Source organism: Anastrepha ludens, chromosome 5 (assembly GCF_028408465.1).
Source record: "Anastrepha ludens isolate Willacy chromosome 5, idAnaLude1.1, whole genome shotgun sequence".
In the NCBI taxonomy this organism is placed as follows: Eukaryota; Metazoa; Arthropoda; class Insecta; order Diptera; family Tephritidae; genus Anastrepha; species Anastrepha ludens.
The window spans coordinates 114,761,437-114,786,125 of record NC_071501.1 but is presented as its reverse complement, the minus strand read 5'-3'; positions in this window follow the sequence as shown (position 1 = coordinate 114,786,125).

The following is a 24,689-nucleotide window of genomic DNA, read 5'->3' as shown; positions in this document are numbered from 1 at the left end:
ATCCGTATATGTTTATGTGTATTTGCGCATATATATTGTGTAGGTGTATGAGTGTACCCAATTGCTTGTAAAACTATCGATTTTTGTGTGTAAGCTAAGCATACTCGTATACCAGAGATTTTCATTTTGTCACTTTTTTTGGTCAGTTCAACGAAAAAGAAATATCTTTCTGCGCGTCTGGTCACTGAAATATTCGCTTTATTTCAACAGCCCCGCCTCATTCAGGACAAAGTAACATGGTTGGTGATTTTTTTATTTGGCATTCCATATCCATGTACGGCAAGAGCAAATAAATACATTTCGATAAAAAGTAATATCAACACGAAATGTTGTATATACCTACAAGCGAGCTATAATACAGTAAAAAGCCCATAGCCATTCCATTTGAGTGGAGGTTGAATATACATTTGCTTTCGCATTGGCTGCGCAATAATCTTGGTGAGCGCTCTAGTTGAGATATTCTTTTCATTTCCTGTACTTATCAATCAATATAATAGGACTATGAATAAGTTCGTTTCGGTTTTACAACAGATGGCGTAACTTGATTATTATTCCATCGATCCACATTTCCAAACATTCATTGGAGAGCTACTGTCGTAAGGCACAAACGTCAGTATAAGTTTTTTATTTGAAGCGTAAACAACAATATTTTTACCACACTTGAAAATGTCGAATTTCGTGCCAAATAATGTGTTTTTGCGGGGAATTCTTCTTCATTATTTTAATATGAAGAAAAAAGCAGCCGAAAGTCATCGTATCTTGGTGGAAGTTTATGGTGAGCATGCTCTATCTGAGCGAACGTGCCAGAAGTGGTTTGCACGCTTTAAAAGTGGTGATTTTGGCTTGGAAGACGAAGAACGCGAGGGTGCGCCGCCAAAGTTCATGGATACCGAATTGGAGGAATTGCTCGATCAAGATCCGGCTCAAACGCAAGAAGAGGTTGCAAAAACTTTGGGAGTTGATCAATCAACCATTTCCAAACGTTTAAAAGCCATGGGAATGATCCGAAAGGTAGGCCATTGGGTGCCGTATGAATTGAAGCCAAGAGACGTTGAACGCCGTTTTATGGCATGCGAACAACTGCTTCAACGGCACAAAAGAAAGGGTTTTTTGCATCGAATTGTGACTGGCGATGAAAAGTGGGTCCATTACGACAATCCAAAACGTCGGGCAACGTATGGATACCCTGGCCATGCTTCAACATCGACGTCGGCGCAGAATATTCATGGCCTGAAGGTTATGCTGTGTATCTGGTGGGACCAGCTGGGTGTTGTGTATTATGAGCTACTGAAACCGAATGAAACGATTACGGGGGATGTCTACCGACGACAATTGATGCGTTTGAGCCGAGCACTGCGAGAAAAACGGCCGCAATACGCCGATAGACACGACAAAGTTATTTTGCAACATGACAATGCTCGGCCACATGTTGCACAAGTGGTCAAAACATACTTAGAAACGCTCAAATGGGATGTCCTACCCCACCCGCCGTATAGTCCAGACCTTGCGCCATCCGATTACTATCTCTTCCGATCGATGCAACATGGCCTGGCTGACCAGCACTTCCGTAATTACGATGAAGTCAAAAAATGGATCGATTCGTGGATTGCGGCAAAATCGACCGAATTTTTCACAAAGGGAATCCGTGAATTGCCAGAAAGATGGGAAAAAGTAGTAGTAAGCGATGGACAATATTTTGAATATTAAATTTGTAACCATTTTACGTCAATAAAGTTTCAAATTTCGAAAAAAAACCGCACGAACTTATTCATAGTCCTATTAATAATACTTTCTGCTACTAATTTGTAGGTAATTTAATTCAATCCACATATTTTACCTATAGACGCCGAATTTACTCTACTGATTGGTCTTCAATTTGGTTACAAACAGGTTAAAGATTATATGTAATGCTGAAATATTACTGTGCTTACTTTGCATCCATTTGGAGGAAAAAAGAGAGGCGACCAAGAAAGAGATGGTTTGATGACGTCGAAGCAGACTTACAAGCGATGAACGTTCGTAAATGGAGAAATGAGGCAAGAGAGAGATTGAATTGGAGGAGGATTGTTTACGAAGCTATGGTTAACCACAGGCTGTGAAGCTAGCAGAGATAAAGAGAGAGAGAGAGTAATACTGAAATCTTGGGCTAGCCCTTAGAGCACCTAATAAAGTTCAACCGCTCTTATGTTAATGGCTTCAGTGGAATATACTGAATAGAAATATCGTAAATGCTATGATTGCGCAGAGTTTAGCGTATTTTACTTATATATAATAATTATAGCGATTTTAAACAGCTTGCTAATAACTAATTTGGCAATGAGAGTCTGCATTCACATAGTCTTACCATATTTCTAAGTCACTGTAAGGAGAAAAACTACCCTGAAGAGCATAACCTATTGTGTCAATGTCAATACCTCTATTTCAAGGTGCAACATTTTAGAATATTTCTACACAATAATAATCTCTCAGAAAAACTTTAGTTTCCTCATAGAAAATGTAATAAAAAAGTAAACAATTTCATGCCTTCCATAGTATACACGTAATGGAATCCTCTATTATTCCCTTACTGAATAAAATATAATATTTGGAAAGAAGGCGCAGTGAATCTGACCGGAGATGGTTTAAAGTAGGATTGGAAAATGACCCACCGTGCTTCAAGTAAAAATGCTAGCAATCCACATCTGCGTCAAGATAAAGTACGCATTTATTTTCAGATAGACGAGCGTCCAGGAAGCACTTTTCAGCTTGTAGCTACAAAAATCAAAGCAATGTACTTCGCCGCAGTAAGATTGACGGCAAAAAGGTGGTCTACGAACTGCCAAGATGAGGATAGGCAACGGCTACATGAAACCGTCTTCCGGAATTACAATTAGCGAATAAACTCAGAGCAAAGTAAGCACTGGGGAAAATTAGAGAAACTCTTCTGACTCTACGGTCCAACCAGATTTCAGAATGCTACGAAAGTACCCATTCCGCGAACCTTAAGTGAATATCAAAAATATGGGAATCTCATTTACTTGAAAAACTTAGTCCTAAGTCTTATATAAATCCATAAATGCTACTAAAATTGCATAGATAGTAAGAATACTATTGCATTCCATAGTTAAATAAATAAATAAAATAAAAAATAAAAACAAGAAATAATTTAAAAATCGACCAAACCGACCACGGTGTATGCTCGGCATACTCCAGCCTAAAGAGAGAGCCGAGCAATGTGCGTCTTGCGGTGTATGAGGGCAAAACAAAGTACCTGCTGTTAACTCTCAAGGAGCCTTCGCGTCTTGGACAATATGTCAGTGTTGACAACCATCAATTTGAAGTTGTAAAGGACTTTGTCTACCTCGGGACCAGCATCAACTATAAAAATGATGTAGATAAGTAGAGCCCTCTCTCTCTCTCGAAGGACCGAACTGACATTATATAAAACGCTCATCATTCCTGCCCTGCTATATGGCGCAGAAACATGGACGATTTTAACAGCAGATGAGAAATTTTTGAAAGCTTTCAGAGAAAAATTCTGCGACAGATCTTTGCTCCACTCCACGTTGGTGAGACGTATCGTGTACGGTGGAATAGCGATAGCGTGTAAAAATACAGCGGCTACGTTGGCTTGACCATGTCACCTTTATAAAGGAAGACGTTCCAGCAAGACAAACCTACGAAATATGCCCCCAATACCCCAAAAAGGAAAACGAGAAAGAGGCAAACCTCATATTTGTTGGAAGAACCAAATACTATAGGACCCGTCATCACTCGGGATTTCTAACTGACCCCAGTGAGCGCAGGACAGAAACAGCTGGCGGGCTATTTTGGATTCCGTCAAAACCGACATACGGTTGTGGCGCCACCTAAGTAAGTAAGCCATAACTTAAAAAAATTTACAATTTCGAGACCAAATAAATAGAAAAAAATCAAATCAGCTGCTGTACTGGCAGCACTAATTTTGGAATTGAAGTAGACAACACTTATTGAAAAAAGATATTTTATAAAACAACAGGCTAATAGTGACAATTGTTAGTCGCCTTACTACTGTAATGTAATTTTTTATAATTAAATAAATAGCAAGCGACTTTCGCGAGAAACTGCTCTCTAACTTGAACAACCCTGATTAGGAAGGTACAAATGTCACGGTCACGCAAAGATCTCTCTTACTACTTGGGGTAACAGGGCAAGCGCAGAAGTGAACTCAAAAGTGAACTCATCAGCGATGGCTCCCTTCGATCAGTTTACAGAGAGTCGGCGAAACAAGTAAAGACATCGGCCAGAAATGGTAAGATAAAATTCATTGAAGCGATGTGGAAGCGATGCCGAAGCGGCAGCAGGAGCAAACAATATGAAGCAGCTGTACCGCATATTTGGCCGCCTAAGCAACCAGTAAAGTACTAATAACTAGCAACTGGTGGGGAGTAACCCTGCTCAACGCATTACAGTAAAACAATCAGTTGAGTGGCACCCCCGTCTTACATGCCGTTCGTTGACTTCAAGAAGACATTCGACACAATCAAACTAGACTCAATATGGCTAGCGTTGAATAGAAAGGGCGGTCCCACTAAGGTAATACGCCTCATAAGAGCTACACAACGACAACATCAGTGACCCATTCACCACCAACGCAGGTGTAAGGCAAGGGTATCCCCTGTCGACCATTCTCTTCGCCGTCGTCCTAGATGACGTTATGAGCCAACTGACCCTGCACAAAAGAGGCATCGTATGCAGTATATAAATAAATAAGTAAATAAAATAAAATAAAAATATATTTTTTTAATTTTTAAATTAAATCTGCACATTTTTTCGTATCAATTTGATTTGTTTTACTATCATATTATGTCTTCTAGAGCTGATTCGATTAGAAAGTCTACATTTGCCTTAACTATCACTGTGTGTAACTTTGAAATTTTTAACGAGGATTTACCAAAAAGTGCTTCAGAAAATGTCGATTTGAAAATGTGATTTTTATTTTCCACTTTTAAGTGAAATCACTAATTAATTTGTGATTCTTAATAGATTCGAAATAAACTTATACCCTTCCTACTTGCATAGCCTAATCCAAAAATAAATACAAATATTCATTAAGTACACAAAGTACTTAAATAGCTTAACAAATAACTTAAATAGTCATTACAGCATTAGCACTCCTCCAATGATGACCACCCCTCGGTGTTCAAAGCTCATCCCTTCCGTGCCTCTTTACACAATTTACTTTAATTTTTCTGAGCAGCAAAGCGTGTTTTGCGTACTTATGTATGTACGGCATATCAAATATCAAATAAGTATGTATACTATACATTTATGTAGATTAGTATATACTTATAAAAAAAAAGAAGCGCATTCAACATCAGCGCCCCCTCTACATAAACAAATACTCACTGGCCATTGCTTTCTTTACTTTACTTTTCTTTACTTTCACTTCCCATTCAGCGGCGCATTCACTGATGCAGACTACACAAATTTCCTCTTTTCTCTGCCGTTACTCGCCTTTTCTTCGCTTCGATTTGCTCCCCTTGCATGCTTGAATGAAATTTGAATCATTTACATTCGAGAACTTACGATAAGCCCGAATTGACGATCGAAATGTCATGCGATATATTTGCTAATAAAAGTAATCTGATGTTGATGATGGGAAATTGAAAAACAAAAGAAAATGAAAAAATGTGTAAAGCAACAAAGTTAAGAAAGGAAAAGTGTGTGGTAAATTCTAAATAAAAAAAAAATCCGAAAGTGAAAGCATGACCTGTCAGAGCTATTGACCGCGCTGACTTCACTTGGCATGCACACAAGCAACGCAACTGCTACAGCTCGTTAAGCGCCGTAAAGTAGGCAACATCAAACTACTGACCACCCTCCTTTCAGCGCTCACACCGCACAAGGCAATTAGCTGGCCTGTCTGTCCTCAATTATTCTTTGTTGTGCTTGCCAAGTTTTTGAAGACTTAGCGCAACGCCGCCAAAGCTCGCCATCCTTCGGCACCCTGTGGCACGTAAATATGCCTTCTTCTTTGTCTTTTTTGTTTGTTTTTTGGAAAAATTAGCAACTTGTAGCGTTTTCGCTGCTGGCAACAAAATAAAACATAAAATAGCAATAAAACTACATCGTTTTCATAGAAAGTAACTGATGGCTGGCAAGGCTAAAAGCGTAAAATGGTCTAGGGTTGCAATTTCGTTTTGGCAGCCGACTGCTGTGTAGGGCCAAATGCTGCTGGCTACTTTGCCTTCTATTTCTTTGCCCTGTTAACTGACCTGTAATTGGGTTAAATATATTTGTTATATTTCATTTTTTTATGTTTACTCCACAGCTTTTTCTCCGCCACTGCCAGCATAACTGAAAGGTGCCAAAAAAATATTCGGTGTAACAATTTGTCCGGCGCCATTATTAGGGTGTTTATTTACGTCTGTTGAAAGGTGCCATGAAAGACTCGTTAAAGTATTCCCAAACTACGATGGCGCTTACAATGGCCGCAGGCAGTCCAATAAACACACCAATTAGGAATACATGAAACAAAAAGGAAAAAAAAATGTCTTAATCACTTTACTGCTTTTCCTTTCTCTTTATTGACTATTTCGCGTACTTGGCGCTGAACTTTGTAGAGCTTTTTGGAACTTTCAAAGCAAACGTTTAATGAACTTTCCTAGAAAAATTAGTTAATTACATTTTTGTATATGAAATTATGTAGATATAATTACAAGGAATGAGGGAGTTGTATTTATACTGAGTGAATTACAAAGTGCTGCGCGTTTTTCGCTTTATTTCAATGATTAAATTAGCATAATTAGGATAATCTGATTTAGAGGCATTTTTTTTTGCCCAAGTTTTAGTTTTTGTGCAATGCAATAAATGTTCGTACACCGCTGCAATTCGACGAACTCAATGATTTTATTCACATTTTCAACGATGGGCCTGCCAGAGCGTGGAATGTCACCAGCGCAGAAACGACCTGAAACTTCATTTATCCATAACTTTTTGCTTACAATCATCGTTTTTAAAACACTTGCAAATTGGCGTTGAAGTATAGCCTTTTTTATAATTTTTTTCTGATAACTTCAAAGAAAATATGTAAGGGCATGAAATGTTAAAATTTCATGACATTTTTCCCATATTGAAAAAAAAAATTGAATGTAAGGCAGCGGCCGTGGCCGACTGTGTAGGTGCGTGATTGCCAAGACGCACACCGTAAATTGGAGGAGGAGCTCGGTCAAGCAATGAGGAAAGAATGTGAGCGCCAATTATATACAAGGTGGTGCAAAATTAATCAGCCTAACGAAAAATTATACCTTTTTTAAAAAGGCATCGCACGTCAATCATAATTCGCAATCGTGAAATAGACAACTGCAGTAACCAAGCAGACAAGCCATGGAGCACGCAAAGGTCGAAATAAAGATTTCCACCACTCGAAATACTTCTGTTTTTTGGAGTTTAGTAATAAGGCTGGCAGCCAAAAATTAAATTGTATGATGAATTTCGCGCGACCTTGTATACCACCTCGATCAAAAAGTTCGCTGAACAACCGCCAAGTGTAGTTCCAAGTCAACGGATTTAGAATTTAGGTTTTTAAAGTTGCCACATTTGCGATTACCATTTCTACCAAAATTTTATCACCACTGCTTGAAGTTTGCAAAAGTTGAGCCAGAGTGAGTAAATCCGTTTTTCCAATTTTTTACAGTTTTAAAAATAAAATTGTATTTGCAACGAGTTTGTATTAAATTTTGCATTAAAAATGTACTCAAAAGTTCGAAAACCTTAGAAATGTTAGGCAACTGTTTCGGTAAAGATACTCTAACGAAAAAAAAAACAGTTTACGAGTGGCATGAACACTACAAAAGCGATCACGAGTACATCGAGGATGACAAACGTAGTGACAGGTCGTCGACATCGTAAACTGATAAAAATATTAATAAAATGATAGGAAAGCTGATCAATAAATTCAAAAAATTAACCATCAGAGACCTGGCAGAGGAACGTTGTTTATGGATCCATTCAGGACATTGTAGTTAATGATATGGGTTTTCACCGAGTTGCTGCAAAGTTGGTACCAACCGTACCCGAATTTCATGTAACGGGTGATCAATTAAGAGGAGTTTTTTTCATTTGCGTTTTTTTACAGATCGCGCGCGAGTTGTGGCAAACTGTCATCGTGGATTTGTTGAACAGCGTTTGGCATTTCATCATGGAAAGACTCACACCGCAACAACGTCTACAAATTGTTCAACTGTATTATGAAAATCAGCGTTCTGTGGCAAATGTTTTTCGTGCGCTTAGACCGCATTATGGTCAACATAATCGGCCTGCCTTAAACACTATTCGACATACCATCAACAAATTTGAATCCGAATATTCATTGGTGGATAATTCTCGACCGAATAGACCACGTCCAGCAAGAAGCATTGAGAATATAGCGGCAGTAGCAGAGAGTGTACGTGAAAACCGCGATGAATCGATTCGGCACCGTTCTCAGAAACTTGGACTGTCGTATGGAACAACTTGGTCAATTTTACGGAAGGATCTTCATTTAAAAGCATACAAAATACAGCTCGTACAAGAACTAAAGCCAAATGACCTTCCTGCACGTCACCGTTTTGCTGATTGGGCTCTTGAAAAGATTGAAGAAGATCCGCTGTTTTCGAGCAAAATTTTGTTCAGCAATGAGGCGCATTTCTGGCTCAATGGTTACGTCAATAAGCAAAATTGCCGTATTTGGGATGAAGAGCAACCAGAACAGGTTCAAGAGCTACCTTTACACCCAGAGAAAACAACGGTCTGGTGTGGTTTATGGGCTGGTGGAATCATCGGTCCATATTTTTTCAAAAATGATGATGGCCGCAACGTAACTGTGAATGGTGCTCGCTACCGTACCATGATATCGGACTTTTTGCTACCTGAAATTGAATCTAATGATCTCTGCGACATTTGGTTTCAACAAGACGGAGCCACTTGCCATACAGCTCGTGAAACAATGACTTTATTGAGAAGTCATTTCGGAGAGCAGCTGATTTCACGTTTAGGACCTGTGAGTTGGCCACCAAGATCTTGTGATATCACACCTTTGGACTTTTTTCTTTGGGGATTCGTGAAGTCCAAGGTCTATGCTGATAAACCAGCTACGATTGAAGCTCTGGAAGCCAACATTACGCGTGTTATTCACGACATACCAGTCGAAATGCTCGAACGAGTGATTGAAAATTGGACCTTCAGAATGGACCACCTTAAGCGTAGTTGCGGCCAACATTTGAATGAAGTCATATTCAAAAAGTAAATGTCAAAGAATGTCCTTTCAAATGATAAATAAAGGTTTTGAACATAATTTACATTTTTGTTTTTTTTTAACTATTGAAAAAAGCACCTCATGATTGATCACCCGTTACAAAAAGTTTCCGCGTTGCTATCGCCAATGACGTGTTTCCATGGCGGAGTCCGGCTCAACATTCATTAAACGCGTCATTACTGGAGACGAGACGTGGGTTTATGAATACGACAAGTAATCCAGATATCAGGCCAGTAACATCATTGAGTGGAGAACTCCAAATGAACCTAAAAGAGAGAATGAGACCTAAAAAACACGTAATTTTCAGTCAAAAAAGAAGCCGATGCTCAAGGCTTTTATGAACCACAATTTTTGCCAGATGGTCAGACAGTTAATAAGGACTATTACTTGGACGTTATGAAACGTTTGTGTGAAGCAATTCACAAAAAAAAAGGATTTGTAGGAAAACAACTCGTGGATTTTGCAACATTATCCCTTTTGACATTGTTATTTGTGAATTTTTGACCAAGAACGAAAGAGGTACCATCTAATAGCCATCGAATTCACCTTATATGGTTCCCTGCTCCATTTTTTTAATTCATTATTTTTCGTGTCAAAATACCACTACCTAGAATTCAATTTAACATCCGAAAGGAAGTAATGAAAAAATCGAAGTTGGCTCCGTTGACTATGCCGCAAATAGAGTTCAAGAAATGTTTCGAGCTGGAACAAACGCTGGCTATATGAGTTGCAGCTGTTGTATGCATGCTAGTACGTATGTAAAGGGTGATGAATTTAGAGGTATCGGATTTTAAATTGAAATAAAACAGCGGAAATTCAAATTGATCCGGCAACCTCAACCCAAAACCTCAATCGAAGCTGGTTTATCCACAAAGCATTCAATAAATAAATGAATTAAAGTCCAACGTTGTGATATCGCACGATCTTGGTGGCCAGTCCACTGGTTCGAGACGAGAGATAAATTGCTCACCGACGTCGCAGTAAATCCATTGTTCCCTTGCTTCACGCGCTATATGGCAAGTATTGCCATCCACTGTCTTGTTGGTACCAAATGTTTTACAAATCATAGGCTTCAATTTCCGGCATCAAAAAGTCGTTTATCATGGCGCGAGAGCGTTCGCCATTCACTGTTACATTGGCGCCAGCCTCGCCCTCGCCTTTGAAAAAATATGGACCGCTGATTCATTCAGCCCATAGGCCGCACCAAACGGTTGTTTTCAATGAATGAAATAGCTGTTCTTGAATAGCTTCGGGTTGCTCTTCAACCCAAATACAGCAATTTTGCTTATTGATTTAGCTATTAAGCCGAAAATGGGCCTCATCGCTGATCGTCATAAATTGGTCTGAGCGCGCGATGAACATCTTTCACATTCATCATACATTTGTACGATTTGTAAGCGTTGTTGAGGCGTAAGTTTTTCCGTGATGAAATGTCAATGAATACTAAAAAAAGTAGTCACGCGTGATCTGTCGAAAACACCCGTTTGGGTAAAGTACCTCCTGGAAGACCTCTTCAGCGCTCTAGCTGGTAGTCAGTATGACCTGATCTCGGCTGATCAATTCGCCAAAACTAATGTACAAAGCGCCAGTTTGGGTCATATGAAAATTTCATTTATACTTAAATATGCTAGTATGCGGAGGTTTCTGTTGCGCTCTAGCAAGAGCTTTCGCTGTTGACTTTGCTTATTATTTGCTTATTATTTTAAATAAAACATTAATATTTAAGTAACAATTAGATATTTGTCAATGTTGCACAAACGAACTCTATTAACAGGCATCAACAATATTGAATGGCAATAATGCGGTGTGATTGTCAGTTGTGGTATTATTATTTTAATTGAGTGCATTTAATGATAGCTGATATGTACATACACATACACATGCAAATATTGTACGTGCATTTGGATGCATGAAGCCATTTACCTCACAAATGACCACAATGCAAATTAGCAAAGGTGTAAATAAATGATAGATGGTCTGCTATTTACAGTTTGTCAGTGTAGTGGTGTGCTATGATAAATCTCTGCTTGTCAGTTTACTGTAATGCACTCATCTTGTAAAGTTTATAATGCGATTGCACTTACTTATTATTTGCTACATACACTCACACATTCAGTCGCACATGCATAAAGATTAGGGATTTGATTTATGTATGCAAAAACGCCTTGAGTGCGAATTAGGCGCATACTTAGCCAAGACAATAATCAGGGCGAACAGTGTTTAATTAAGACTTAACGGAAGATGCCACAAAGAGGGAGGCACAAACAAACATTTGCATGTCTGCCTTGAAGTTGACTTCTGTGGTCAAAACTGAAATCTATTGATACTTTTTTGACATTAGCTAAACTTCAAATTGTACTAGAGTTATTTATGTACGTATATCATTATTTCAGCTAATTAACAAACTCATTTCCTCATTTCTTCCTTCTACACGCCACCCGAAGTTCTTATAAAGGCAAATTAACAGGTTTTGACTATTTACTTATTTATTCAACCTTTTTTTATTAATAAAATTCTTACAAAAACAAGTACCATAATAATCCTTGAAGATTGGACAAAATTTTCTAAAAATTCGACGAAGTTTTCTAAAATTTAAAAATTGTTTAATCAAAATAAAAAAGAACTTGCGGTATCGCAGTTTTATAACTTTTTAAATTTTAGTACGACAAACAGCAAGTTTGAAGTGGTTGAGAAATTTCTTTAATTTTTGATAATTTATCGTGTGCTATTTCAAAAGCACTATGTTCTTAATACGATAGAAACAGAACGCTTAAGGTAATGGGAATCCCCCGCCATTCAATTTCCAAACTCATTGCGGTGTTCACTGGTCACTGTTCCGTACAACCCCTATTGCAGAAGATGTGGGGATCCTGCAGAGAAAGAGACAGTGGAACACTTTCTCTGCAAATGTCCGGCTCTGGCGGCTAGGCGCTTGAGATTCTTTAGCGTGCCCTTTGGGGATGACTTGAACAAATTCTCCAGCCTAGATCCCTTTTCCCTCCTCCGCTACATCAACAGCACTGGATGGCTGTAGACGGTTTTCTCTCCTCCCTAAATCCTTTCACAGGTAGTGGTCCACATTATGGTATCAAAACGGCACGTAAGTGCTACTTATGCCATCTTACCTATCTACCGATAATTTATTTTCCTTACGCATTTCCTTCACACCTCCAAGAATTTTATTATAGTAAAATTTAATGGGCTATAAAATTGCGTACCTTTTTTTCGAAAATACTGATAAAAAATTTGGAAATTTTGATTAAAATTTTATGATTTTTTATACATCTTGAAAAAGTTTGAAACTTAGACATTTACTTTAAACAAGTACAAATTACTCTGATAAAAAATATGATGAAAATTTTAAAATAAAATGATTCACAACAATTATATTGTAATAAAGGGTGATCAGACTGGAGATGCTTTTCCAATAGGAGTTTTTCGACAGATAAGGCGCATTTACTATCAAACTAAATAAATTTTTTTCAGTATTCATTGACATTTCAACATGCAAAGACTTGACCCTCAACAACATTTATAAATGGTATAATTGTATTACGAAAATCGACGTTCTGTGAAAAGTGTTCATCGCGCGCTCAGGCGAACTTATGGCAATCAGCGATGAGTCCCAATTTTGACTTAATGGCTACGTCAATAAGAAAAATTGCCATATTTGGGGTGAAGAGCAATTCGAAGTCATTCAAGAACAGCCATTACATCCATTGGATCGAGGCGAGGACGAGGCTGGCGCCAATGTAACAGTAAATGGCGAACGCTATCGCGCCATGATAAACGACTTTTGATAGCGGAAATTCAAGTCAGTTATTTTCAAAATATTTGGTTCCAACAAGACAGCAGACGGCGCTACTTGCCATATAGCGCTCGTCGTTTCGGTAAGGCATTTTTCTCTCATCTCGGACCAGTAGATTGGCCGCCAAGATCGCGTGATATCACACCTTCCGACCTTTCTTTGTGAGAATATGTAAAGTCTAAGTGCTTTGTGGATAAACCAGCTTCGATTGAGGCATTGTAAACCAAAGTTATTCGCGAGATATCTACCGAAGTCCTCCAGCGCATCATTCAAAATTGGTGTTTACGGATGGCCGAATTATGGCGCAGTTGCGGCCAACATTTGAAAGGACATATTTTTAAAAAGTAAATGTCATGAATGGTTCTACAGAAAAATAATAAATATTGCCCAATCAATTTGTATTCTCGTTGTTTTAGTTCAATTTAAAATCCAATACCTCTAAATTGATCAGCATTTACCCTGCTACTACATAATTACAGAAAATTTCATGACATGATGGAGTTCGCCTGCTGTTGTGGTCAAACGCGGAATTCGAAAAAATAGTATCATATAATAAATGTCTGGATATATTGAGAGCAGGTTAAGTTCTTAAGTGCATTGGAAACCACAGGCAAGCGAAGCTTTTTGGATACTCCTATTACAGAGGCGACGTTGATTTGATGATTTGGACATTTTTCATAAGTGTACTCACCCATCAAAATCGGTTGCATTCGCGTCTACACTGAATCGATCTCTTTACTGAAACATATTACAGATTATGTCTGCAAATATTTTATGCGAATGTCCAGTCCTGGCTGAAACTGGGTTAATAAATATTAGCAAAAATATAGCTGGCCCACTCCCTTTTAGGAATGCGGCTACCAAGGACCTCTTCGTATTTTTTAGGTATAGCAAAGATTGCATATCACCTGCGTGGCACATTATCAGAATAGAAAAGATCATTTTACTTTCAATATCAATCTGCTCTGTGACACTTTTATATCTTATCCACTAAGTATCTATTTTTCTATTCTTAAATTCGCCCTCCATTTTAAATCATTTAAAGCTGAAACATTTCTCGTCAAATCATGGGGAAAGGAGAAAAACTAGTTGAAGTACTTCGAAATATGTAAAATGGTTTACAGAAAACAAACATCGAAATACCAAACAAAATCGCTGAAATTTTAATCGACACTGAAAATAGATAACAAAGTCATTTGAAAACAACATTCAACATGCATGAGTTTGTATGCGCTTTTACGTTTGTGTGTTAAGCCATCATTGCTCAAATCAGTGTCTGTTGCCCTCACAATTCTCTTCTAATTCCACGTCTGACCTCGCACTGTCCATCACTAGGAGTATACATTCATGTATGTATGATGAGTGATTTTTTGGTCTTTCTACCCGTTGCTCTTCCATGTTGTTGTGTGGTGCGCTGTCAAATGGAGTTGAAATCTTTCAAAGCGAACTGCAAACTGATTTCGTTTTATGTTCTCTATTTGCTGGCGGGCATTAAATTTTCATTAAAATTGTACAAATACAAGACCTGCTAAGCACGTTCGTATGTATGTATTGTATGTGTGCGGTTGTGTGGACGAGAGAATGGAATTTGCACACAACCACAATAACAGCAGGAGGGACAAACTTCAACCGAATATCACAAAATCAAGAACCGAATCGTCACAGTGCAGCTACGGCAAAATTTGTGGGAAAATCAAATCAAATACGAAAAAAATTTCTTGAAGAATATCGACAAGTCGCAGCTGAGAAACACATCTTTGAAGTAAAGAAGGAAATAGAAGTAGGAACAAAAGAAGCGGAAGTAGGGACTAAAGAAACGGAAGTAAAAACTAAATAAACGGAAGTAAGGACTAAAGAAATGGAAGTAAGGACTACAAAAATTGAAGTAAGGACTAAAGAAACGGAAGTATAGACTAAAGAAATGGAAGCAATGACAACAGAAATGTAAATAAGGACGAAAGAAATGGAAGTAAACCTATTAAGAGTTAAGGAACACACCAAATTTCAGATGATGTGGTGATGTAGTGTGGAATAAGATTATTTTGTCCATCTATTCTAATTGACTTCAGTACACAGGCCTCTTACCAAAAGAGGTTTTAAAACAAGTAAGAAAGGAAAGTCAACCTCAAGATTAATATTATTCCGACACTCGATACATTGGACTTTTTTGAAGTACTCAGGGAGCTCAGAGCTCAGGCTCTGAAAGTATTCGATGCGGTACCAGCTGATGGTATCAGGGGAAGAGGGAGGCTCCTCTGCGTTAGGACTCGGCTTCACTTCATGTTTCCAACTGGCACCGGTTTTCACAAGAAAGATAGTTTCGTGCCAAATTTGTTTTTAATAGAGAGGGGAGCTGGGAAAATTGCATTGCAGTGATTGAATTGAATAAGTCTCATAAAAGTGCAAGTGAGATTTGCGAATTGCCGACAAAACTTAAAATTTCGAGAATGACAGACAGAGAAAGAAGCGATCATCCTCGCGTGGTTCAAACCAGTGCAACCATAAGGCCGTTCGAGAAACCCCTAAGAAAGCAGAAAATCATGTCGAGAGAAATGAATGCATCGACCAGATCCATGTCAAGACTAGTTAGAGATGATCTCCACATGAAAACATTCCGTCGCTCAACTGGTCATCTTTTGAAGAAAATCGACAGATGTAAGCAGCTTCTTCGTTGTCACGCGGTCAACGGCCCTGAATATGTTCTTTTCACAGATGAGAAAGTTTTCACTGCTAAAGAAGTTTTTAAAAAGCAAAACGACTAAATCTATCCTAAAACTTCTAAAGACGCAAAAAATTTTCTTAGGGTTCGGCGTGCCCACTATCCAGCCTCCGTAATGGTTTGGTTGGGAGTGTCTTGTAAAGGCGTTACATCTCTTCATTTCTGGTTAAGACCGGGGCAAAAGTGTACCAGGAGAATGTCCGAGAAGGAGTGGTGAAGCAATTGAGTTGTACTCTCTTCAATGGAGAGCGTTGGATCTTCCAGCAAGAATCCATTCCAGCCCATAAGGTAAAAAACACCCAGCAGTGGCCAAAAAATAATATCCCTGGGTTCATAGCTGCAGAAGATTTGCCTTATGCAAGATGTCAATCCACTGGACTACAATTTGTGGTCAGAATAGGAGAATATGGCCTGTCGAAAACCTCACAGAAATTTGGAAATTTTCAAACAATCATTAGTTCCGGCAGCGACGTCAATATCAGCTGAAACGCCTAATCGTTTAAAGGCCTGTGCAAAAGCAAATGGTGACCATTTCACATGAAAATTAAACTTTTTTCATTTCATATTTACATGATTAAATAAAACTAACTTCATTAAAAAAAGAGTATTATATTTTCATATATTTAACGAACCTACTTTGTAACAGAATTTATGGCAGAACTAAATAAATCCATCCAAAATAAAAAATTGAAGGATTTGCAAATCAATTATTTTTGGCCAAAGATAATTTGTAGACGCTACACTGTGAACTGTGCATTTCTCTGGAATGTTAGGTTTTTTGAAAATGTCAAAAGGGCATCCATATTACATGCAGTACAAAGGGAGAGAGCACAAATGTGACAGACTCATACGAAGGTCACATGTTGCATGCAGTTACAGAGGCAGTGACTGTAATTATACACATGTGAATGCACAAACATTTCAGATTCATATGTGTATGTATCTACCTCCATTCGCATGTACTTAAATATGCTTATGTGTGTTAAGGTGTAGGCGACGGGCGAGTCCTGTACTTGTTCGATGGTGTTTGCGTAGGCAGGATGTAGTTGCTAGTCGGGTCAGAAAGCAAGTGTAGATATATGTATGTATATGTCGGGTATTGGTACAGATGCAAGTGACCGCAGACCCCCACACACCGCAACATATACAATGGCGAAAGCAGCAGCAGGTGGGCAACAACAATAGCGGTAGCTTAATTCGCATATCGCCAGTGACAATGTGGCCTACGAACCGCAACCTTTGAGGCTGCATTGACAAGCGCTTCTGGCCCACTACCTCTGACAAGTGGACGACGACTGCCCTTCGAATTAGCTGTCTGTGAGACAGTTGAAGGTGGGCATATCTTTCTCCCTTTCTCTCGCCGGAAGTGCGTTGCAAATGGGTAAAATTGATTTGGCAAACATGATGAGCACGCGAATTTCCGACTCAAATTAATTAAACCGGTATTATGGGCGCAAGTGCATGTATGCACATGATATAATACATGCACGCATACATACATGCATACATATATACATACGGCGTCCATACACGCATCCATACATGTACGCATACATACATGCACAAATACATCCATTAACAACAGCTAACCAGACACAGGCCAATTTAAAAGCCATATTCCTAAGCATGTAACTATGTATGTATGTGCGTATGTATAAGTGCATATGTGTGTTTTAAATCTCCAACGCACATGACTGGCCATGAATGTATGCATGCTTTAATGGATTTTGTGCGCCAGTGTTTTTGTTTAAGCGCCATCGGTTCAATTAGTGTCATCAAGCGCAGCTGTATCGAGCGATCTGCTTATCACTCATTCCACTGCTTCACCCACCTGCACCCCTATTCTAGCAACAAGTAGTCTATGGCTAACTGATTGCATAGCTAATGAGCTGTTAGCTGTAGTGGTTAGTTCTGTGTTATTCAGTGAGTGCGTACCTGTATCCTATTGGCATCCGATTGGTTAGCGATTGCGTAAGCTCGCTTTTAATAGCCATTTCATGGTTGGAAAATTTGCTGCAGTTGCATTTAATCGCCCGCATCAAACAAAAACGTCACAGTTGCAAAAAGAAAAACAATATTAATTGGTGCGCTCTCTAATACAGGATTCGATTAGATGACTGCGAGCGATTGAAAAATTTAATTTTTGAGTGCAATATTCAGCATTAAATAGAACTTTTTAGATTTTCATTATTAAGATAGAACTCTCTGGAATAATATAGCATAGCTTACAAAAAACTATAATTCAAACGCTTTAAAAATAACGTTGTGAGCTCTCTCACAAATTTGAATTCTTATTTACTTACTTTACGTTTTGGCGTAAGGTTTTCAGCTCCAAACGTAAGACACTTGATTTTTAGAGGCTAAGATATGCTGTCCAGAGTTGGGTTTCAGGAAGTCGTAGAAGCTTCCAGATTCTTCTCATACAGCTCATCGCCTGCGATATTCGCCGTTGCCAACGTGCAAGGTCAAAATCTTCTGCAGAATCTTTCTCTCAAACACTCCCAGCGTCGCCTCATCGGATATTGTCATCGTCCACGCTTCATCGAATGTTGTCAACGTCCACGCTTCTGCGCCATGCATTAGGACGGGCATGATGAGAGCCTTGTAGTTGTAGATTTTCGTAGTTCGAAAGACAGCAGACCTAGCTCGTGGTTAACTCAACAACAACTCCAAGGTTAACGTTTTCAATAGATAGTCAGGCAGCCACTAAGGCAATTACACCGCATTTGGCATAAAGTCCAAGGCAGATCTTCAGAGCAGAGGACAGTAGAAAGGTTGATAGCGAATTGTAAGCTGAATTTCTACTTGGTTCCAAGCCATAAGGGCATTGTAGACGAGATGAGATAGGAGACAACATAGCGAAATACGAGGTCTCTCGATCTCCGGTTATCGTTAACGAAATACCAAAATCAATATGAACATTATATACCACATGCACTGAAAATCTCAATCCTAAAAAAAAACACGTTAAAAAACTAAGAAAACACATATTTTTTGTTCAAAACTAGCTTTCTTCATCTACGTAATTTCCTTCAAAAACAACACAATCATTACAGCAACGCTCTTACGTTTCAATACCACTTTTGTAGAACGATTTATATTCTACCTCCAAATAGGCCTCAGTTTCAGCAATGGCCTTTTCATTCAACCGAGCATTTTCTTAGGTCTGCGAACAGCCAGTAGCCGCTGGGAGTAAAATCTGGTGAATATGGTGGATGTGTGAGCAATTCGAAGTTCAATTCATGTTGTTTTGCCATAGTTTTGAGTGACTTACGACAAGGTGCCGTGTCTTGATAATATAAAACAAAAGAGTGAGCAAACGCCGCACCTACTTTGAACAGAGCTTTCTCATAGTCAACTGTTCATGCAATATAAAGCCAAGACATTCTTGTGACATCTTTACGATGTCAGCTAACTCACGCAACTTTACGCTTCGATCATTAAAAACGATTCTTTTGGTGTTTTCCTATGTTACTGCCCCATTTGGACGTCCACTGCGTTGTGCATCCTCGGTGTCTCTACGACCACTCTTGAAGTCAGCAAACCATCATTTTATTGTTGTTTCTGATGGAGCGGAGTCCTCATAACAACTTTCAAGCCGTTGCATCGCTTGAACGGTATTTTCTCAGCAGTGGGTTGAAAATGTCTCCTTAAATTCGCGATAGAAACAGGCACCATGAGGGTGGACTGTTTTAAAACGCATAAGTAATGAACTCCATCTGGTATCGCTAAGGACCGAACAGGTCTATGCGTGACTGTAAGTCAACCAAGTCAACTTAGCCCAACCTAACCTAATGGTTAGCTAACCCACGTTAAAAATAATTATAAAAAAGAAAACCCCATCGACAGCCCATAATTTCTGCCGAATCCCGAATAGAAAATACGCAACATACTTTCTTTACAAACTTTTCAGGACGTTTAAGGATGTATTTTATCAATCTCTAAAATGAGGCAGCCAAAATAATAGCAGTACTTTGTTCAATAAGTTCATTTGTCCTATAAAAATTTATTTTGTGAAAAACTGTATTTCTGCATGAACTCAAGATATACTCAAACCATTATTGACAGTTTCGCAACTCGTCCCCAGAGACACTAACGCAACTGCTCGAGAAGAAGAAATAATCATGTTGGACTATTATAGCCAACAGAATCCAAGAGCGCTCTTTCTACCCTACCAAGGCTCTTGAGACTCTATTAGATATGTATATCCATAGATATCTTTGTATGTATGTGTAGGCTCACTGCATGACTACCTTTACTGTAGCCTCAAGACTCAATAATAGAGTGAGGAGTGGCATCCACTCAGAAGTGCTGCAGCTGAACTTAAGTCTGACTACTACGTCGTCCGTTTTAGCACAACCGATCGCCATCACAGTCAAGCTACCATCTTTGCAGTGGAATAATACTTCCTCCAAAGTAGCAATTGAATGTATGACTATTCAAATGAGCAGGCACCACGAACGTCGTCTGAGTTAATAAACACAGAGACATTCCTGGAAATTGTATCGCGGATGAGATGGCAAGGAGGGGAACTAGTCTCTATTTAGTATGTGGGCATCCTTTTCCCCCCTGAAGAAAGTTTTGTATTAGGTCGATGAACATCGCGAAACAGTAGATGAACAACTAAACCTACTAATGAGGTAACTAGTCAGATCTGGCCTAGAAGGAATGAGGACAGAACTACATTCCTCAACAATTTAGAGTAGCTTTCCATTAGTACATTAGTTGATATCATCACCGGGCACTGCTTAATAGGAACACTTGGGAACCTCAAGGGTTTCCCTCTGATAACTTTTATCGCAGCCGCAGGAACGAGAAGGAGGTAGAGTTCATTGAACACTTTCTCTGCACCATTCTGCGCTTACCAGGACTTGGCGTCGCTGTCTAAAATTGTACTTGTTTGGATGTCTGGTAGACGTTGAAGACGTAGCCATCCCCACATTTCATCCTTTATTAGAGAGACGAAGTGGCTTCACCACTTTTGGAATTAGCGAGCGAACTTGAGCGCAAACTACTGGTACTACAATGGGTTTCCAGATCTATATGGGCTCCTCTGCACCCTTAAAGAGAGTAGCAACTACCGTAACATAATCTAAGCTGTGCCCAAAAAAAATACTCTTTTTCTTATTATTTAGCCTTCTCCATTTTAGACCTCATAAATATAGATATATGTATATATAAATATTATATATATGTAGGGAAAAAATTGTACCTGGATGAAGTTTTGGGAGTGGTAGAGTGCTTATTAGAACTTCTTGTCAAGATGCATCCCTCCATTTTCATATCTTTCTACCTCAGGTTATATTCTTAAAAAATTACCATAAATTATTTATAATTCCATTTATTCAGTGAATGCAAAATACTTAGCTCTACACCTCTGCTAGTTCCCAATTGAGTGAGCAGGGTTCGCAATAAGGCTGAATATCTGATGGTGACCCCTCGATAATCAGCAAAATGTTCGAACGCGAGGACAGCTGGATCGCTATAAAAAAATACATCGAGAACGTACTACGAAAAAAAAGATTGGCCTCGATACAGTGCAACAAGGCTAAGCCGCACAGATAGAGACACAAGAAGACGAGCCTATAGCATGAAAGCTGGCTCCTATATGGTGGACCCAGACGTGGGTGAATAGAATTGGTCCTTTATGGGTGCCGTTCTGCGCGCTCCCGATGTAATATAGAAAGCAGTTCCGGGAAGGGTGTCTTCCCAAAAGGAGAGGAGGAATCATTTTAGTGGCCACACCACACCACGCAGTAGACGTTGGTCGCTGTAAGTGCGAAGGCATTTTGAGCCCTACCTCACCCACCAAAAAAAAACCCTCCATAACAGAAAAAACTGGCCAAAGTTTACCCAAGCTAAATAGTCTGATGCCTAATTTTCAGGTATTGTGACATGTGCTCTGGCATCCATGATGTTACAAGTTTGTTATGCTTACACCTATGGTCTCAAGAATTGGTTGAGTCTCAGATTGTAGATCCATTTTGTTTTTTTATTTAATTTTCATTTCAATATAGATGGTTCTGCCAATGGAATATGGAAAAGAGAATCAAAAAATAATGTCAGTCATACAATGTTTTTAAAGTTTATTTTTTTTCTTGTTCACTCCTCTCGGGAGTATAGGGCCTCGACAAGACTCAGTCTTGCGTTGGTTTCGTTAATCTATTTAGATATCTGACAGGGTAAGTGATTAGCCTGTCGCTACCAGTCCCAAGTAGTGGGAATTCCCACCTGTCGTAGCTTAGGAACAACGTCTTCTTACTGCCAGAAGCGCCATCTGTGTTTCACATTTTTCTGGTAGAAGGAGTTGAAAAGTTAAAGTTGATACCTATCTCAAATTTTCGCCCTTCTTAGGGTGAAATGGCATATGAAACTAGAAGAACCTTACAATAACAGTTCAACAGTAATACATACGTTCAACAATTTTATGTGGAATACGGCAAGAATAATTTTCTTGAACATATTATACCATTACCTCTTTCATATTTGGTTATTTTTTACCTTTCAGAAAAAATAATATAAAAAATAAAATGAATGAATACTAGAAAAATGAAAATGAACTGCCAAAAATATAGCACAAAAATGTTTCTCATATAATTTTGGCTCTCTATATGGTCTCCTTTACCATAAGCCTTATCAAGTCTCGTTTATTTTAGGATATTGCTTAGTATTATTTATTAAAAATAAGTAAAAGTATGAAGCCTTTAATTTTCTCAAACACTGCGTCATTTTACATACATACGCTTCAGAATACCAGAGTGCACACATACAAGGCTGGAGATAAGTGAACGAGCGGCATTAGTTGATTTGAATGAATTGCAAAAATATTTTTTACCATCTAATTCACACCCACACACACTCCGGCATGCATATATGTAGGTAAAATACTATTTGTAATGAATATATTTGCATATACGACAAAATATTTATATATTTCCACAATTGTGGAATGTTTTTGTGTCAGTTTTATTTATGTAGTTTTTTTTTGGATAATAAATATTTGAACATTTTAAGCGGTGATGCTATTAAATTTTTAATGCCTCTAAAATTGAAGTTGAATATTGCACAACATAAAATAACTTATTTCTATCTCTAGAGTGGCAAAAGCATCAATTTGCGTGTGAGCAGGAACATTTTTTATTTTACTTTTTATTTGTTTTTATTCTACATTTTGCATTTCTATTTGAGCTATGGTAAATCAAAGTTTTGCTGATCGCCCACCTAAATAAAGCGGCCTTCGAGCTTCGAATGTAGAAAACGTATGCTGGTGTGAGTGAATGTTCAGCATGGGATTTATGAGAGAAAATGTTGTTAATACTCGACGTGCGTTGATCCGCTTTCCAAAAGTTTTTTCCTTTTTTCGCTTTTAAATTTTATGATTTTCAGCTCGCGAGATCCAATATTCTTCACTTTTAAATATTTGCGCTTATAAATAAAGGATAAAGCAATTAAAACTTAAATTAGCGTTTTGAAAGTATATATGTGGTAGCTGTCACATAAATGTTAGTATTGTCACGTCATTTTTAAGCGGTTCTCGGTTCCAGCGCGCGAAACTTCATTAAGGGGAGATATACACCTAGAAGGTCGTGAAAAATCGATTTTTTTTTTTTTGCATTTTCTTAAAGTTTGAGGGCTCTAGAATATCTAGTGAAAAGGAAAAGGTAATATTTCGATAAATAAGCTAGTTACAGCCGAGAACGTGAAACTTGATTTTATGGGCCGGAGCTGACAGGCAGGTAGAGGCGGTTAGCGACCCTTGTACGAAGCTTCTAAACTTACTCCGGCATTCTATTGTGTTGGGTTTTTGGGCATGCTTGGCTCCAGGTATGAGGGTAATAGACACGTTTTGTCAGTACCTTGCCGTTCGTTCAACTAAGCAGTTCAGTGAATTTTCGTTTCCAAATAAATATTGAGAGAAAAATGGATATAAGAAGTAAAGGTTCTCGAAAAGATCATCGAACCGGATTTTTTCGCAAAGATCGAAGCAAAAAGAAAATGCCGCCCAAAAATCGATATTCTGCCGAAAAAATTTCCGACGAAAATATTAGTTCTAGTGCCAAAAAATTAAAGACTGATCGTGAGACATCCGCACCAGAAGATCCAAACATCGGGTATCGAATTTTGAATTTTCTGACTGTGTTTTCTGCCTTGTCGGAATGTGTAAAGTGTAAAAAGTGTAATAGTGATGTTCGATTCTCTATAGAAAGTACTCGAGGACTTGGTCTTAAGATTGTAGTTTCTTGTTTGTCGTGCAAACCGACTTTCATCCCTTCGTGCCCGTACATCAACACAGCTTACGAAATAAATACACGATTTTTTTTTGTCTTGCGTTTATTGGGGATTGGTTTGCGTGGAGCTATGAAATTTTGTGGACTCATGGATTTACCGCCTCCGCTTCAACAATCGACGTATGATATGATTATTAATAACATTCATTCTGCTGCTTCTAATATTGCTCAATTGGTGTTAAAACAAGCTGTAAAAGAAGAACAACAGGAAATAAAAAAAGAAGATTCCAGTGCTGATTTAAGAAAACTGTTCGTTTCAGGAGATGGTACGTGGCGAAAACGTGGTTTTACCTCATTATATGGAGTTGCGGTTCTTATTGGTCAGTTTACAGGAAAAGTCGTTGATTTTCTTGTTAAATCTTCTTATTGTGCTGAATGTAATTATTGGAAAAAACACAAAAATACCGAGCAATATGAGGCATGGAAATCCAATCACGATCAAAATTGTCAGATCAATCATGAAGGATCAGCAGGTAAAATGGAAGTAGACGCCATGATAGAATTATTTTCAAGATCTGTTGAAAAGCATGGAGTGATGTACACTAATTACGTGGAGGATGACGACTCCAAGACGTACACGGGAATAGTAAATGCAAAACCTTATGGTAATCGGGCTGA